Consider the following 16,771-nt stretch of genomic DNA (forward strand, 5'->3'; position numbering starts at 1 on the left):
GATCCAAGGTCGTCGCTGTTTAATTGGTTACAACTTCGAGGATAGCTTGCGACCTAATTATTCGGTTCAAATTATAAATAGGTTCTCGGGCTCCTGATACCAACTCATTCGGGTTCCAGGTAGCTGGCCCATAATGCTGTATGATTCTTTCAGGAGGCCATTCATCCTTTCCCCATTTTTGGGCACTATCCCCGGATAAGGAAGTATCAATAGATCGTTTTACTCTGTTCAGGTCATCATATAATCTTATTCCTAAATGATTTCCTTGTGTTTGTGACAATAAAAAGAACAAGGGTCTTATGTACCCCCCATAGCATATTCCCGACCAGTTTCCAGGTAGCCTCTTGTAAGCATGTTTGCCACACACCCAATAATGTCCCTTTAGGGCCCACGTCCCGTTTGGAAAATGACCATCCCATCCATCTTTACCCTTTGGGGCGTGATAATACAGAGTGTCCTTGTTACCGAGTGGTCCTGTTACAATGTCTGCCCCGTTTGTACTCGTATATGCACGCTTCCAAGCTCCCACGTTGGGTTTCCACTTACAGTCACAATTCAGTTCTCTTTGGCGACCTGTCATATTATAAGCCTTTTTCGCCGTCCAATCTTGAGAGTGTGGGAAGCGCCTTCAGTCATGGGGTTGGGCCCGCTTTCAGAGCTTGTGTTACCATTCAGCCCTTCAGGGTGATCCAGCTCCTGGAAAAACTAATCACAATTTTATTATGGGTTTAAAAGGTTCTCATGTTATTTTTCTCAGGACAAACTGATCTTGGTGTGGGAGAAGTCCGGTCGAGGCACTCTCACTCGGCGGTCAATACCCATAGGGGTTGCCTCCCTCGGTAGACCATACACGCCGCAGTGGAGGGTCCTACCCCGGTCTTGCCTTCTCCCTTTCCTCCCTTCAGCCTTGTCCTCTTTATCCAGTGCCCTTAATTCATGCAGAACCTCATTGCTGGGATATCAGTTCCTCTTTAGTCTCAGTTTCAGTTCCCCAGGAGTGGACTCAACCCTCCAGGCTTCGGTAGTTATTGGTCCTTTTATTCTGGATGCGTGGGTCCAACCCCTTCTTGCTGTTCTCACAGCTGTTTCAGTAGTAAGTAAAACAAGGTACAGTCCCTCCCATCGGGGGTTCAATGATTCTTCTCTCCAGGTTTTTATTAAGACCTTGTCTCCTGGTTGTATTTTATGAATAGCAAATCCTAAAGGTGGTGTCTGAGTCATCATCCCAATTTCTCTTATCTCCTGTAATCTCCTTCCAATGGTAATTATGTATTTCTGGATACTATGATCCTCAACTACATTGTTCCCTAGGGGCATCCCTTGAGAATAAGGCATACCATATAACATTTCATACGATGATAATCCAGTCTCACTGTGTGGTTTAGTTCTTATGTTTAAAAGTGCCAATGGTAAGCATTTCGTCCAGGGCAGCTGTGTCTCGATCATTAAATTAGCCAATTGTTGTTTTATTGTTTGATTCATCCTTTCTACTTTCCCTGAGCTTTGTGGGTGCCACGGAGTGTGGTATTCCCACTGAATACCTTTCAAGGGGTACATCCTTCAAATCTTTGTGGCTGGCGTATGTTCGATTATTTGCACACAACTGTGTTCCAACGGTCCTTCTTCTGGAACGGTTCCTAGAAATACTGCTGGATATAACAGGTTAGTCGTTTTCAAGGTTATGTCATCTTGTTAAGTTAGGATTGCCTGATATTTCACCATCCAGCTGGGTGATAACCAGTGCCCCCCCCCCCCTTTGTTCCAAAACGGTTGTTACCATATGTGGTCCAAAAACTTCAATACGTTTTCCCATTTGAAGGCAAATAATTTTCTACTATCTTTATCAAGAGGTATGCAAAAGAAGGCATCCTTTAAATCTATCACGGTAAACCATTTATATTTCCCTTTCACAGATGTTAACAATGTGTAAGGATTAGCTACTACCGGGTGAATATCCTTTGTTATTTCATTTATTGCTCTAAGATCTTGTACAAATCTATACTCGCCATTCGGCTTCTTTACTGGAAAAATTGGAGTATTGTATTCCGATTTACATTCTTCCAGAATCTGATATTTGAGAAATTTGTCAATAATTTTCACCATTCCTGTGCCTAGCTTCTATCTTAAGTGGATATTGTTTGATTCAAACAGGTTTGGCTCCTTCCTTTAATTCCACCTTTACCAGTTGTGCCAGTTTCGACTTCCCTGGTACATCTGTTTCCTGTACTGTTGCTATAACTGCATTTTCTACTTCTCTTGGAATATTAACAAAGGGTTTATCTTTGATCATTAGGATTTGGCCTACTTTGGACTCAGGTACCTTCATTATTAATTCTCCATTCTCAAAGGTTATTGTTGCATCTAATTTGGCTAATAGATCCCGTCCAAAGAGTGGCATCGGGCATTCTGGTACATACTAAAATTTATGGGTTAGTTCCTCACCCCCAAAACGCAAATCAAGGGGTCGTAAGAATGACCATTCTTCCTCTTTCCCTGTGGCTCCAATTATTGTAGTTGTCTTAGTTCCTAATCGTCCTTTTAAACTATTTAACACTGAATATGTTGCTCCTATTACATTTACAGCCTAATTAACACAGAGAAAGAAGCTCCCATAACCAACAAAAAATTCAAGCCTCTGTCTTCGTTTCCTAGCTTTATTTCAACTAGTGGACCTGCTAGGGTAGATGCCCCAGGTCCCCATCATTCCTGACTGTTGTTTGTCCTGCAGCCTAAGACAATTTCTTTCTGATATCAGGGGCTGATTGCCCTGGAAAGAGGTTAGCCAGTTGCCTCTCTCTTTTTTTTTTTTTTTTTTTTTTAAGCCAGGTCCATTTTTTTTTTTTTCATTGCATTTCAAAGTTGGTCCAGAAATTCAAAAATTCCGTAAATTCCATAGGGGTTTCTTTTGGACCTTGTTGGAACAGATTCTCAATTCCCAATAGCCAATTTAACCAGATTTTAGTATTTACATAATTTCCGGGGTGATTAGGGTCTCAGTGAGGGGGTCGGTCAGGGGAATGCAATCGTTGAAAGTTCCCTGAGCGGTCCCATTGGCAATCTGAGCTCACACAGGAACTCAGGTTGTTTCAAGAGTTAGCTGCTTTTCTGTTTCCACGACAACTCTCTCGGACCCATCACGGTTCCCCTGCCCCAGAGGGCTCACACCGTGATTTTGAGATCTCAGCCTCGGGCTGAGACGGAACTATTAACATTCCTACATCCTCCTTCCCTGCTCATTCAACTTCAAACAGCTCTGTTAAATACTACATGCCACACAACCTTTAACACCTTCAACAATCCTTTTAACGCTTCCTTTATCTTTCTCCAGCCCGTACTTTTCTAACGCCAACACCAAAGGCTCAGTCAGGGGCCAACTTAATTCCAAACCTTTTCCCTCCAACATGCTGAAACAACATATCACTATACAACATTTCATCCTATTTTCCTTCTCTCCTCAAAAACATTAATTGCAAGACACTGTTATAGTCGATTGATCCATAAAGTGGCCATTTAGTTTATATAGTGGCCACCATTGATTGCAATACTTAGTGAAAGTCCTCTTGCTTTCTGTGCCCCCATTTCTAACAATATCCTTCCAATGTGCCAATATGCACCCAAGGAGGCTTTTTTTTTTTTTTTTTAGGACGTCTTTTTTTTTTTTTTTTTTGGATTTTCCCCTTTTCCTTGATTTCCCATTCCCTTTTATTTATTTATATTACTTACTGTACCTTGTTTCAATTTCCACGCAAACCTTTTTATTGCAGGTTTTTACTATCTTTTCCTAATCTTCTTCCCAAATGTCCCAATTCTCTGGGATTAAACTCTTCTTTCCACATACAAACTTTACTATTTCAGATTATTAATGAGCCCCATTCCAATCATAAATCCGCAGGACTTCGGAAAAACACCTGAAGCACTCAGCCTTTGGTCTTCTAGACAAACAATACCACCTTTTCCACAAAATTTACATTTCAATAAGACCGAATTTCAAGCCAAATGCTAATTTTTCTCATGCACTTTGTTAGTAAGCCTACACAAAACAAGGAATCACTCCTGTGTATCCGTCAAGATGGGGGTTTAAAAAGGTATTGAGGCCTAAATAAATTCGCTCTCCCCCTTCTTACCAAATTCCCAGGGCTCAGGCCCGAACCACCAAAGAAGTGACTCTCCATTCTACCACTTTGATAATCAGTCAGCCCCTCTCCCCCGATACTTGGGAAACTGACCGAACACCACCGCGAATATACCCAAACTTTTAAACTGTTACTTAGATAATGCTCCCACCTTCCTCCTTGACACAGTCAAAACACTTAAGAACAAAACAGGATTACAAGATGCACCGCCGGGGGTGGATTGTTAGGATACAGAGGTGGTAGGTTATCCAATGACTCCCATTCATCATCTTTTTCTTTTTCCTTTTTTTTTATTTTTTATTTTTTTGTTCTCTTCTTCGTCAAACTTCTCGTCTGCTTTTAGTGTAAATATTGAGGCTGGAAAAGGACGTGAGATCCTGATCCATAATCCTGCATAATCACTTTCCTCCTGGCTAAAAGGTTCCTTTGAATTAACATGTATATTTAAGGCCTGGCAAACCCAGTCTTCAAAGGATCCGAAAACGGGCCAAAAGACATGTGGTCTTAAAGGCTCCTTTGGCCATTCTGTCATACAATACTGAACCATTTTTAATTTACTTTTTCCCTTTTCTGGGGCCCCTATCGTTCCAATTTCTAATCATTATCCCTAATGGACTTTCTGGTGGTATGTCTGGTAATTTGCTCCCTTTTCTCTGGTCCCGGGTCTTCAATTTTGTCTGACCCATCTAGGAATTTTACTGTGGCAATTCCTACAGCCCTTGGTTGCCTTAGTGAGAGTGTCTTGCAGGGGGTTTAGGACCTATCACCCACCCACGAATCCTATAGGAATCGCTTCGGTCCTTCACCGGCCAAGTCCCTCGCGGGAGATTGGAACCGCGGTTAGAAGACCTCCACAATCGCTTCGGAACTACGTTCCGTCTCAGTCACACTCTCACACACACAGGCAACCGAATCCCACCCAACCGAACGGTATACGCCTTAAATACTTACGACTCCGTCGTCTTCGTTCGGATCTTCGCGCGCAGAATTACGGGCAAAATATAGTGCTGCAGCCGGCAAAGGGAGCTCATAAAAAAATCTAAATCTTTGCTTGCCCTTATTCAGGTTCAAGATGGCATTAGCCCTGACCTGACTCGAACAGGAGCCACCAAATGGTGGGGGCGCCCCTCCTAGATCAAGTCAGAATTCAGGAACCAAGACCATCCCGGACGAGCCCCCAATTGTTATAAATGACTGAGTCCCAAATAGGATTACAATCAAAGTTTACAATTTATTAAATGAATAGAGGCAAGCAAACAGCGCTGGGTGCGCCGGGAGTCTCTGCTCCACCAGGACGCACACCTGTTACGTAAGGCGGCTGGTTTTTATGCTCCTAGGCTAATACATATTCATTACTACTTCTAGAAGAGGCAGGGTTATTATAATTGGTTTCCCGAATCCGAAGTCCTCCCAGGTGCGCCTGCTTATCAGTCTCTGTTAGTTTCTCGGGGGCCGCTCGGACAGGGAGGCTCATATTCTTCCTCCTTATCTAGTGGTCTCTTGGCCGGCTGTCAGAAGTTACTGCACATTCGTGCAAAGTCAGCAGTTTTTCTCCGAAGAAATCCCTTTGTTCTCTTCTCGCCTAAACCCAGGCCTCAATGTTAACCCTTCAAAACCCCTTAGTGGCACGAATTGCTGGACCATTTCTTACAAGGGAGTATCCATTTTCCCTCAGGCTTCGTGGCTCCCGATTCCTTAAAGAAATCTCTCTTAAAAACTTTTTAGTTCTTTCTTAGTTTTCAACAATTCCCTGAATCCTCTCTGGATTTATTCTCAGTTTTCCCTCAGACATTAGATGCCTTAAATACCTGACTTCTCTTTCTACGTATTGTAATTTATTTTTCAATGCTCCCAAGCCCTGCTTTCCCAGAAAGTTGAATAGCTTGTTAGTAGCTTCCTTCACAACTGTTTTCTCCTGTCCTGACAATAAACGATCATACACGTTTTGTAACAGAAATTCCTCCTTGGGAGGTTGGAATTGCTCCAAAATCTGTTCTAGAACTTTGCCCAAATTAGTCGGTGGCCCTGTAAACCCCTGAGGTAAAAATTCCATATGTATTGTTGCTTCCGTCCCCGCTTCAGAGTCTTTCCAGTCAGAGGTGAAGATATCTTTGCTCTCAGGGCCTGAGAGCACTCCATTAATACCACTGTTATTCCAGTCTACCAATTTACTATTTGAATGCCCAATTTCATCATCAAATCCCTTCCCAACAAGTTAGTCCCTGCCTTGGGTACATACAATAATTGCCCAGAGATCATTTTATCCCCTAGTCTCAGCTTGGTACCCCCCAAAGGTGGCACTGTTACCCCAGCCCCTTCTACCCCCATCACTCGTTAGGGTTTCATTAGTTAATTTAATCCCTGATACTTTACAGGCCAGCAATGACCTAGCTGCCCCTGTGTATTGTGTTTGATGGCGAGGTTCGGGAGGGGGCTGCAGTGGCAGCCCCCACGAGGAGAATCCAGAAACCGCCCCGTGGCAGATAAGGGACAATTTCACCCGGCCCCAGAGGGGCCCACCGCTGCCCAGAGCCAAGCCATGAGCAACACAGTCCGTGCCTCTGTGAGAGCACATCCACGAAAACGAACAAACAAACAAAAACCTGCTGCTCAACAGCAGCTGGGAGAGCGAGGAGCGAGAAACCTCCCCGCAGACACCAAAGTCAGCACAGACGGAGGGGGTGGAGGCGCTCCAGGCGCCGGAGCCGAAGCCCCCTGCGGCCTGTGGAGAGGCCCCTGGTGGAGCAGGCTGCCCCCCCCGTCCCCCCCTTCTCGATACTTGGGAAACTGACCAAACACCACAGCAAATATACCAAAACCTCTAGACTGTTACTTAGATAGTGCCTACACCCTCTTTCCCTGCTCCTTCAACTTTCCCAACTCATTCAAAAAACAGCTCTGTCAAACATTACATACCACACCTTTAACACCTTCCATAACCCTTTTTAACGCTTCTTGTCTTTCTCCAGCCTGTACTTTCACCAAAGTCTCAGTCATTAGCCAACTTAATTCCATACCTTCCTTCTTCCACTCCGGATATTCCTACCTGAAGTGGCCAGCCTGCCCACACTTAAAACATCCCATCAAAGCCTGTCCCTGCTAAGATTCAGGCCACAACACGGGTAGCTTTCCTTGCCTGCCATTCCTTCATCTCTCTTCCTCTCTTTTCCATCCTGGCCCTGACTCCCCCTGAAGATTTTCTTCCTCTTTCTCCAACCCTCTGCCTGACTACCTGCTACGCTGTCATGTAATGGGGGGCAGACAATGGGACGGAGGGCAACAGGGGACAATTTGGGGGTTACGGGGGGGGGGAAGCCCCTCTCTGGGGGCCAAACGCCCCGGGGGGGGCCCCCGCACCCCAAGGCCCCCCCCCCAAATCCCCCCCCCAGCGGGCGATGGGCCCCTTCGTGTTCCTGCTCTTCGGGGCGCTGCTGGGGGGCTTCGCCCTCTTCACCTTCCTACGGCTGCCCGAGACGCGGGGGCGCCCCTTCAGCGAGGGGGGGGGCGGCCCCCCCGGGACCCCCCCCCTGCTGCTGCTGCCGGGGGGGGGCGGCGAGGACAAGGCCAGCACCGAGCTGCGGCGCCTGGGGGAGGGGGGCGGCGACGAGGAGCCCGACTGAGGGCGCCCCCCCCCGAAAAAAAAGGGGGGGGCAAGTGAGAGGCCCCCCCCAAAAGAAATCGGGAGGGGGGTCCTCAGATAGGCCCCCCCCAAAATAAAGAGAGGGGGGTCCCAACTGAGGCCCCCCCACCATAAAAATCTTGAGGGGGGGAACCCAATGAACACGCCTTCCCCCCCAAAATATGGAGGGGAGGGGCCCCAAATGAGACCCCCCCGAAAATCTGAGGGGGGGGCCTCAAGACCCCCCCCCCATAAAATATTTAAGGGGGGGCCCCAAATGACCCCCACCCCCCTGAAAATATGGAAAGGGGACACCAAATGAGCGCCCCCCAGTAAGGGGGGGGGGGGGCTCAAATGAGACCCCCCCAAAAAACAGAATTTAGGGAAATCCCCACCCCCAAAAACAAACAAACAAAAAAAATAAAAACAAAATTTGGGGAAACGGCCCCAAAATCCGGGGAAACGGCCCCAAAATCCGGGGAAACGGCCCCAAAATCCGGGGAAACGGCCCCAAAATCCGGGGAAACGGCCCCAAAATCCGGGGAAACGGCCCCAAAAAGCTGCTGCTTGTGACGCAAAGGGGGGGGGGGGGGGCACGGGGACACCCCCTTAAAAAGAAAAACAAAAACTTTTGGGGGGAAATCGCCCAAAACCTGCACTTTGTTACCCACGTTTGAGACCCCCCCCCCACCGAAACCCCCCAAATTTGGGGAAATCCCCCCAAAAGTCCCAAAATCGGGGGAAATTCCCCCAAAACCCGCCGCTTCTTGCGATTCCTTTTGGGACCCCCCCCCCCCCCCAGCAAAACCCCCAAATTTGGGGAATTTCCCCCAAAACTTGTGGTGTGCCTGTAGGATTCCCCCCCCCAGACCCCAAATTTTGGGTGAAAATCCCCCCCAAAATCCCTCCCCGTGAGGTCACTTTTAGGACCCCCCCCCAAAAGACCCCCAAATTTGGGGGGGAATCCCCCAAAGCTGCTATTTGTGCCCCCCCCCCCATTTTGGGGTGAAATCCCCCCGAAGCTGCTGCTGGGACCCCTCAAAACCCCAAATTTGGGGAAAACTCCCCCAAACCCATTTGTGACCCCAGTTACCCCCCCCCAAAAAAAACAACCCTTATTTTGGGGAGAAATCCCCCAAAACCCGCAGTTTTGCCCCCCCCCCCCCTTAAAATTTAGAGGAAAATCCCCTAAAAAAATACATTTCTTACCCCTGCGCCCCCCCCGACCCCAAATTTTGGGGGAAATCCCCTAAATCCCGCTGTTTGGGACTCCCCCCCCACACCCAAACGATTTGGGGGGGGCATTTTGGGACCCCCCTTTACCTAAAACACCCTGGGGGGGGCATTTTGGGGTCCCCACCCCCACCCTGAATGATTTGGGGGGGGGCATTTTGGGGCCCCCCCCTTACCTTTAGGGCCTTGGGGGGGGGCATTGTAGGGCCCCTCCCACCCCAAATGATTTGGGGGGGGATTTTGAGGACCCCCCCCCCACCCTAAATCATTGGGGGCAGATTTTTGGGACCCCCACCCCCACCCTAAATAATTTGGGGGGGGGGGCATTTTGGGGTCCCCCCCCCACCCAAGTGCCTCGTTCTCCCGGGGGGGCCCCCCCACTTCTGCCCCCCCCCCGCCTGTACATAAACACCGCTCCCTCCTGGACCCCACCGTGGTTTTTTTTGGGGTGGGGGGGCCCCGAAAACAGCCCCCACCCCCCCAAAAATTTGGGGGGGGGCACAGACGAGGCGGGGGGGGGCGCTGCCCTCCTTGTGCCCCCCCCCCCCCGTGGTGGTGGTGGGATCACTTGGGGGAGGCACAAAAGGGGGGGGGATTTGGGGGGGGGGGGCACAACAGATGGGACCGAAGGCGAAGGTGATCCAGGCTCCCAGATGGGTTCCAGGACTGAAGCTCTGGGAGATGGCCTGGGTAAGTTGTGGCTTTTGACTTCCTTTGAGAGCTGCCAGCTCAAAGCCCAAACGTCAGCCAGGCATCTCTGCAGGTGGGAGGGTACAGACCGGCACGTGTGCGTGCCCTGTCAAGGCACGAGCCCTGGTATGCTCTCCTACTGAGCTATTGATGTAGATGGCGCTGGGACAGAAACTTCTCACGGGGCTTTGGTTGCAGAAGTGTCCCCAGGGAGGGCTTTGCCAGACCCTCGGCTGCTTCCTGCGCTGGAGCCCAGCTGGTATCCCAGGGGTGGGTAGTCATTTCACTGACTTCACAAACGAAGCCCTGGTCCTCCAAATTGCACTGGTGCCAAAGTTAACTTCCTACTTTCTGTTCAGGTCCTCTAACAGCGAAGGACAATGCTGAAATAAGAAAATCTTCCCCAACATCCCCTGACATCATAGAGGAGATCATAAAGGAGTTAGAGGAGGCAGCACCTGGTGGGTATATTTCACTCTGTCCGCCATAAGACTTGGGAAGCTGAGGTTCTAAATCCATGTGTGGACACACCGTAACCTGCACAGCAGGAAGGGATGGATCAGAGCGGAGACACTCAATTTCACACCTGGCAGGCACTGGTGAGCGCCAGAGAAGGCCGAGAGCCTCTGCTGCCGCTTGTGGGTCACGCCGTGTCCCAGGGGCAGCTGCTAGCCCAGCACTACCATAAGTGGTCCGAGCTGTTCCGTGCAAACATTGGTATCCAGCCAGCAGCAAAGGGCTTCTGCTGAACTTGTGTTCAGCTCCCGCACAGCGCTGCTTGCAGCTGGGCGAGTTCAAGGCAGGAGGCACAGCCCAAGCAGTCCTTGCTGTCTCATTTGCCGGGAGACACATGTCACTGCAGGGGAAAAGCACCCTTGGCGCTTACCTCAGTTTCAGCTGATTTAGCTGTCCAATTCTAGTTGGGTTTCAAATGACTTGGCTGTGCTTCTCCTCTTGTTTGGGGACTGTGGGCTCTTCCCTGATGCCCACGACTGTGCCCACAACATGGTTCAAGAGCTTGCGGCTCAGCCTGATGTGTGTGACTCTTGCCCTTCCCATGGGATGGAGTCAGCATGATGGGATGGACATGCTTCTCAGAAGGGCTGTTCCTGCCTCTGAACTGGATGCAGCTTTTTTCTGTCCTCTTTGAAGGCACGAATTGAGCAACATCTTGCAGTGTGCCAAAAATGCACTATGTGCGATGTGAACAAGAAGATCTCCTGCAATCTCCTGGTCTCGCAGCAGGCCAGATTTTGCTGTCTGTGCTGGTAGACTGCCAGGAGTCGAACACTTAGATTTTTCTTTGTGAATGACATGTTGTGTCCTGGTTCCAGTTAGGACAGAGTTAAGTAGCTCATAGTAGCTGGTAGGGTGCTATGTTTTGGATTAGGATGAGAAGAGCGCTGATAACATGCTGATGTTTTAATTGTTGCAGAGCAGTGTTTACACCAGGCCAAGGACTTTTCGGCTTCTCGCTCTGTCCTGCCAGCGAGCAGGCTGGGGGTGCAGCAGGAGCTGGGAGGGGACAGACCCAGGACAGCTGACCCAAACTGGCCAAAGGGGTATTCCATACCATCTGACGTCATGCTAAACAATATATAGGGGTGGCTGGTCGGGGTGGGGGGCCGGCTGCTCGGGGATAGGCTGGGCATCGGTCAGCGGGTGGTGAGCAATTGCATTGTGCATCACTTGTTTCGTACACATTATTATTATTAATACTATTATCAGTATTATTATTGTTATTTTTTTCCTGTCTTAATAAACTGTCTCTATCTCAACTCACAGGCTTCACTTTCCCGTTTCTCTCCCCCATCCCACGGAGGGAGGGGGGAGGGTGAGCGAACGGCTGTGTGGTGTTTAGCTGCCGGCTGGGTTAAACCACAACAAGCACTAATGAAATAGGCCACCATACAACGAAACATAACAGTCTCCGCTATCACAAATGAGTATCACAGAAAAAGAAACGCAAGGTGTCTCAGACAAGTTATATAAACAAAAAAGCCTACCTAGGTATAAAATCTGACTGGTTGGAAATAGTGGTCAGTTCATAGATCTGTGAGCTGGAGTTAACGGACAAAGCAATCAAGCTCTTGCTGATGTTCAGAGACCTTGCAGTAACTGAAGTGATATGATCTGCATATGGGGCTTCCAGCATTATAGAGAATTGGTTCGCTTCAGAGTTCCAAGCATACAGTGTTGTTATATCCTTACCAGCTAGGAGGACATGGACTACATGGAGCAAAGAGGAAGAGAATATTTTTTTAGTCATATATTTAAAAGTTACTGTCTTAATGCCAGAAGTGCACTTTGCAGAACACTGATTACACTGACTTTTAAGGTCTGATAAATACATATGAAAAAATAAAGACATGCATTTCTGAAATTCCAGCATTATATACTAGGATTTGAAAAAAAAAAAATCTCATTTAAGTCTTACCTAAACCTGAAGGAGGCATGAAGACATGGATATTTCTTACATCATGGACTGGAAGAGATTGGAAGTGTCAAAAAGTAGACTGCCCTGTCTCCCAGACAAAAATTTCAGAAGAATTTCCAGAGTCTACCAAGGAACAAAATGACAAAACTCACATTATTTTGCTGCCTTTTAGTTAAATCACACACTGGTGGCCATTCAAAAGCCAGAGTCTGGCAGCTTTAATTATGAAGTGACACTGATTGTATTATTTTCCTTATTATTTGGTGCATAACTTCGATGCAAGAACATTAAGACTGACATTAGACAACATCTAATTGCAAAGAAACCTGTGGACTGCAACAAAAACTTTTTAGTAGCCATAGAGACAAAATGACATATAAAATGTCAACCTTGTAATAAAATACACGTATACTTTGCTGACTAGTGATCTGTGTGTGGCACAAAGCTCAGAAAAGCTTAGAAAGAGTGTGATAAGCAGGTAGATTAAATAGAGTTATTATTTCCCATTGTTACTGGGAAAGCATTTCATTTGTTTTGTAAGTATTTGAGAACAAGCACAAGGCTTTTATTTTCTGAGAGAAAAAGTAGAGATTACTTTCATAAAATACTTACTAGGGTTAAATGCTTATTGAGTACTGTCACCCCCGCAGTGATTCCAATAGCTTTCTAAACTCCTTTACCACAAAGGCCTTTGCTATCAAACAAGCCATTGTATACTCAGCAAACTCATTCTTTGTTTTCTGCTAAATACCTTTTGCAATAATTACAAAGACATCAGATCCAGAAATCCAGGACTCCATATGTTTTATTTCCTTTGCTGGTACTTGATGAAGCTTCCTAAACTCGTTGTTCAACCACTGATACAAGAGAATGTTTTGGCTGGTATTTGACAAAGAAACTAACAGGTACGTAAAGCCTCCTCTAGGAAACAGGGCTATGTCCACAACTCCATAAAGTGGAAGCTGATGATGCAGAACAAATATGTCTTTATTCCACTGGAAAACCTGTGGAAATACAAAAATCTTTTCTTTATATATTCATAATTAGCACCGAGAGAACTAAAACTAAATGACATGCCAAAAAAAATGGGAAGATTTATGGTGAACTGAATTCCTATATTCTTAGGTGGACTGTACTTTAAAGTAGAAGCCCACTGGTAAGTAATTGGTAATTAACCCTACTGCAAGAAGCTGTGCCTGCTCTTCAGAGGAACAGGTTTATATTCAGAAGCTACTTCTTTGTTTACATGCTACATTTCAAAACTGAAATAACAGTAGCAATAAAAACAAACCAGATGTAAATTATACACTCAGGTAGAGAGTATTTATACATCCAAACAAGTCTGGAATTTTAACTGTTATAAATTTCCAATAGAAACAAAAATAATATGTCAGAAATACATGCTTATAGATTTACTTCCTTTCATTATCCTTTCAGAAATAAGCAAACTACCCACATTAAAGCCAGAGAAGACTGAAGAATATTCAAACCTGGATGGAACTGGAACTGTTTGTGTGACTCACAATAATCAAATAGTCTTCTTCCTCCACTGCAAAATGTTTCACACGTCTGGTATCCAGAACAGAAAGAGTCTGTATCTGCAAGGGAAATATGAGGGTGACTATGTTTATCTACATATGTATATAAACAAATACATTTTATATTACATTGTATATAGTGAGAAAAAGTACGCATAGAATGTTAAGAATTCCAAAATTATGTATAAAACTATACATGAAATAGCTTTTAAAACTTTATATTTTATATATATATATATATATATATATAAGCAACTAATTTACAGAATTAACATAACTTATCATACATTTTCCAGAAAATGTTCTATGACTTGATTGCTTGAGAATTTCTTCCCCCACTTCCAAGCAGAGCTACAGGCTGGGAGATGAGTGGTTGGAAAGCTGCCTGGCCGAGAGGGACCTGGGAGTATTGGTTGATAGTCGGCTGAATATGAGCCAGCAGTGTGCCCAGGTGGCCAAGAAGGCCAACAGCATCCTGGCCTGTATAAGAAGCAGCGTGGCCAGCAGGGCTAGGGAAGTGATTGTGCCCCTGTACTCGGCTCTGGTGAGGCCGCACCTCGAGTACTGTGTTCAGCTTTGGGCCCCTTGCTACAGGAAGGACATGGACGTGCTCGAGCGAGTCCAGAGAAAGGCAACGAAGCTGGTGAGGGGTCTGGAGAACAAGTCTTATGAGGAGCGGCTGAGGGAGCTGGGGTTGTTCAGCCTGGAGAAGAGGAGGCTCAGGGGCGACCTTATCGCACTCTACAGGTACCTTAAAGGAGGCTGTAGAGAGGTGGGGGTTGGTCTGTTCTCCCACGTGCCTGGTGACAGGACGAGGGGGAATGGGCTAAAGTTGCGCCAGGGGAGGTTTAGGTTGGATGTTAGGAAAAACTTCTTTACCGAAAGGGTTGTTAGGCATTGGAATGGGCTGCCCAGGGAAGTGGTTGAGTCACCATCCCTGGAGGTCTTTAAGAGACGTTTAGATGTTCAGCTTAGTGATATGGTTTAGTGAAGGACTTGTTAATGTTAGGTCAGAGGTTGGACTAGGTGATTTTGGAGGTCTCTTCCTACCTAGACAATTCTGTGATTCTGTGATTCCCAGGTAATCCTCCCTGCACCCTCAAATGTAAATATATAAAAAATACAAACAATGTAAACAACTAACTATGACAAACTTACATCACTGAAGTTATGTAGTATTTTAGGACACAAAACTAACTCTTGTCACACAGAGTGCTTTTTTCTAAAACATGGCCAGACTGGAGGACCTCCCTTGGTCCTTGCCAACCCATACTATTTTAAGATTTTAAAATTAAAATCGATTTACCCACAACAATCTGTGTCCAGCCATGAATGCATACACACTGTTGTTAGAAGCTCCCTGTGTGGCTCCTCCATGAGTAACCACAAGGTAGGAAGAGGCTCCAATTTGGAAAGACACACAACTTGTAGGATTCCACATACTGAAATTCTGCAAGAAGAATAAAAAAAAAAGTAAGATTGTGACTTAAATTCCTTATTAACTAGCATGTCTGGTGTTCAAAAACAAACATTTACCTCAACAGGAACAAATACTCCTTTCCACTGGTAGACAGTAGAAAACAAAGCTGGAGGCATACGCAACAGAACACCGTACAGGATTTCTCTTGAGGTAAAGAAACACCAACCAGATGCTGATTCTTCCACAAAACTTTGCAAGACAGATAGGACACTGATACCACCCCCTGCAATATAGTAAAAAATAAAATAAAATAAAATAAAATAAAATAAAATAAAATAAAAACACTATTTACTATTATATTACTCTTGAGATCTTTTCTAACCCCATTCCCATTATTTACCTCCCAAAGCCAGACCTAGTATGAGAAATGATGAAGTTGTGTCTTAGTATTTGTTATAAGTGTATATAAATACATAGAAATGTTACAATGCTAAGGATATAATGAGAGTTAAGCAGTAAATGTATTTTTCATTCATTACAACTGCACATGGAAGACATATAGGCAATTTGAGTCTGACTCATAATAATTGATCTTGGAATTTAGCTAACAAGAGAATTAGCTAGATAGCAAGTAGTAAAGAAAAAAAAAAAAAAGACAAATTACAAAATGTTCATGTTTTGTTCCCCATTTACAACATGTTCATGTTTTTATTCCAAGACGGTCCCTAAGCACCGTCTTGTCAGAACTAAACTCCAGGAGCTAGACTCTTGCATGTCACATGTCATTTATACTGTGTTAGAAAGATCCTGAGTTACAAGTAGTACGGAACAAATTTTATTACACACACACAAATAAATAAATAAATAAATGGCTAGTGACAATAATGTTCATATTAGCAGCAAAGACAGAAATAGAGATTACTGAAACTGGCAGAAGTGGCTGATGACAAGGTGATTCTTAAGCAGCTAAAGTATTTTATCTACTAAATCTTACATAGGAAAATATTAACTGAATTGTGTCTGAATACTTGAATTTACATTCCCAAGCTACATCTCCTGTATGCTTGGCTACTCTCTTACTATCTCCACTTCTACAAAAGCAGTGGACATTCTCTGTAAAGTGAACGTACTGATGCCAAATGCAGTATCTGATGATGTCTCCCACTCAACGCTCACAGAAACGTTAAGCCCATTACTCCGTGAAACTTTCAAATAAGCTGTAGTGTTGGCTTCTTCAATTATGATGAAATTTGTCCTAAATGTGAGAATCATAAAAATAAGGAAAAAATTATTTTATAGTATATTCATTGCTGTAATAAAAATAAGATTTTTACTGTACAATTCCAGATGCAGAATATACAACAGAAATAAAAAGAAAATATTAATAACAGGTTTCAGTATCTGATGGACTGGTAGCTACATTAATTAGGGTTTCCCAATGATCCTTACTACAATCATGCAAAATCATAGGCAATTCAACAAAATCTTTAAACAGACTGAAATTTAAGTATATTAAATTCACGTAATAAATGTTTAGATAATATTATTATTAAATATTAATATAAATTATTAACTCTAAACATCAATGTATTAATAAAATAGCATACATACATTTTTTATTTAAATAGTAAATTTATTTAATCTGTATGGTTTCAGCTGAATGGTTTTTAAAAATGGCAGTCCATATGTGTCACTTGCTTC

At 45.0% G+C, this 16,771-nt stretch overlaps 1 pseudogene across 1 annotated transcript in view; it reads right to left on the reverse strand.

Moving 5' to 3' along the window:
• Positions 1-10,148: 10,148 nt before the first annotated feature.
• Positions 10,149-16,771, reverse strand: part of LOC310891040 (adhesion G-protein coupled receptor V1-like) — a 75,751-nt pseudogene continuing 69,128 nt past the window's right edge. The window contains exons 43-49 of the transcript in view: positions 16,201-16,325; positions 15,187-15,353; positions 14,957-15,100; positions 13,603-13,710; positions 12,864-13,116; positions 12,113-12,235; positions 10,149-11,904 (exon numbers count right to left, since the gene is read on the reverse strand). The product of the transcript in view is annotated as an adhesion G-protein coupled receptor V1-like (transcript). The remainder of the gene's footprint in view (positions 11,905-12,112; positions 12,236-12,863; positions 13,117-13,602; positions 13,711-14,956; positions 15,101-15,186; positions 15,354-16,200; positions 16,326-16,771) is intronic.

This window comes from Anser anser, assembly GCF_964211835.1.
Source record: "Anser anser genome assembly, contig: HAP1_SCAFFOLD_199, whole genome shotgun sequence".
Classification (NCBI taxonomy): Eukaryota; Metazoa; Chordata; class Aves; order Anseriformes; family Anatidae; genus Anser; species Anser anser.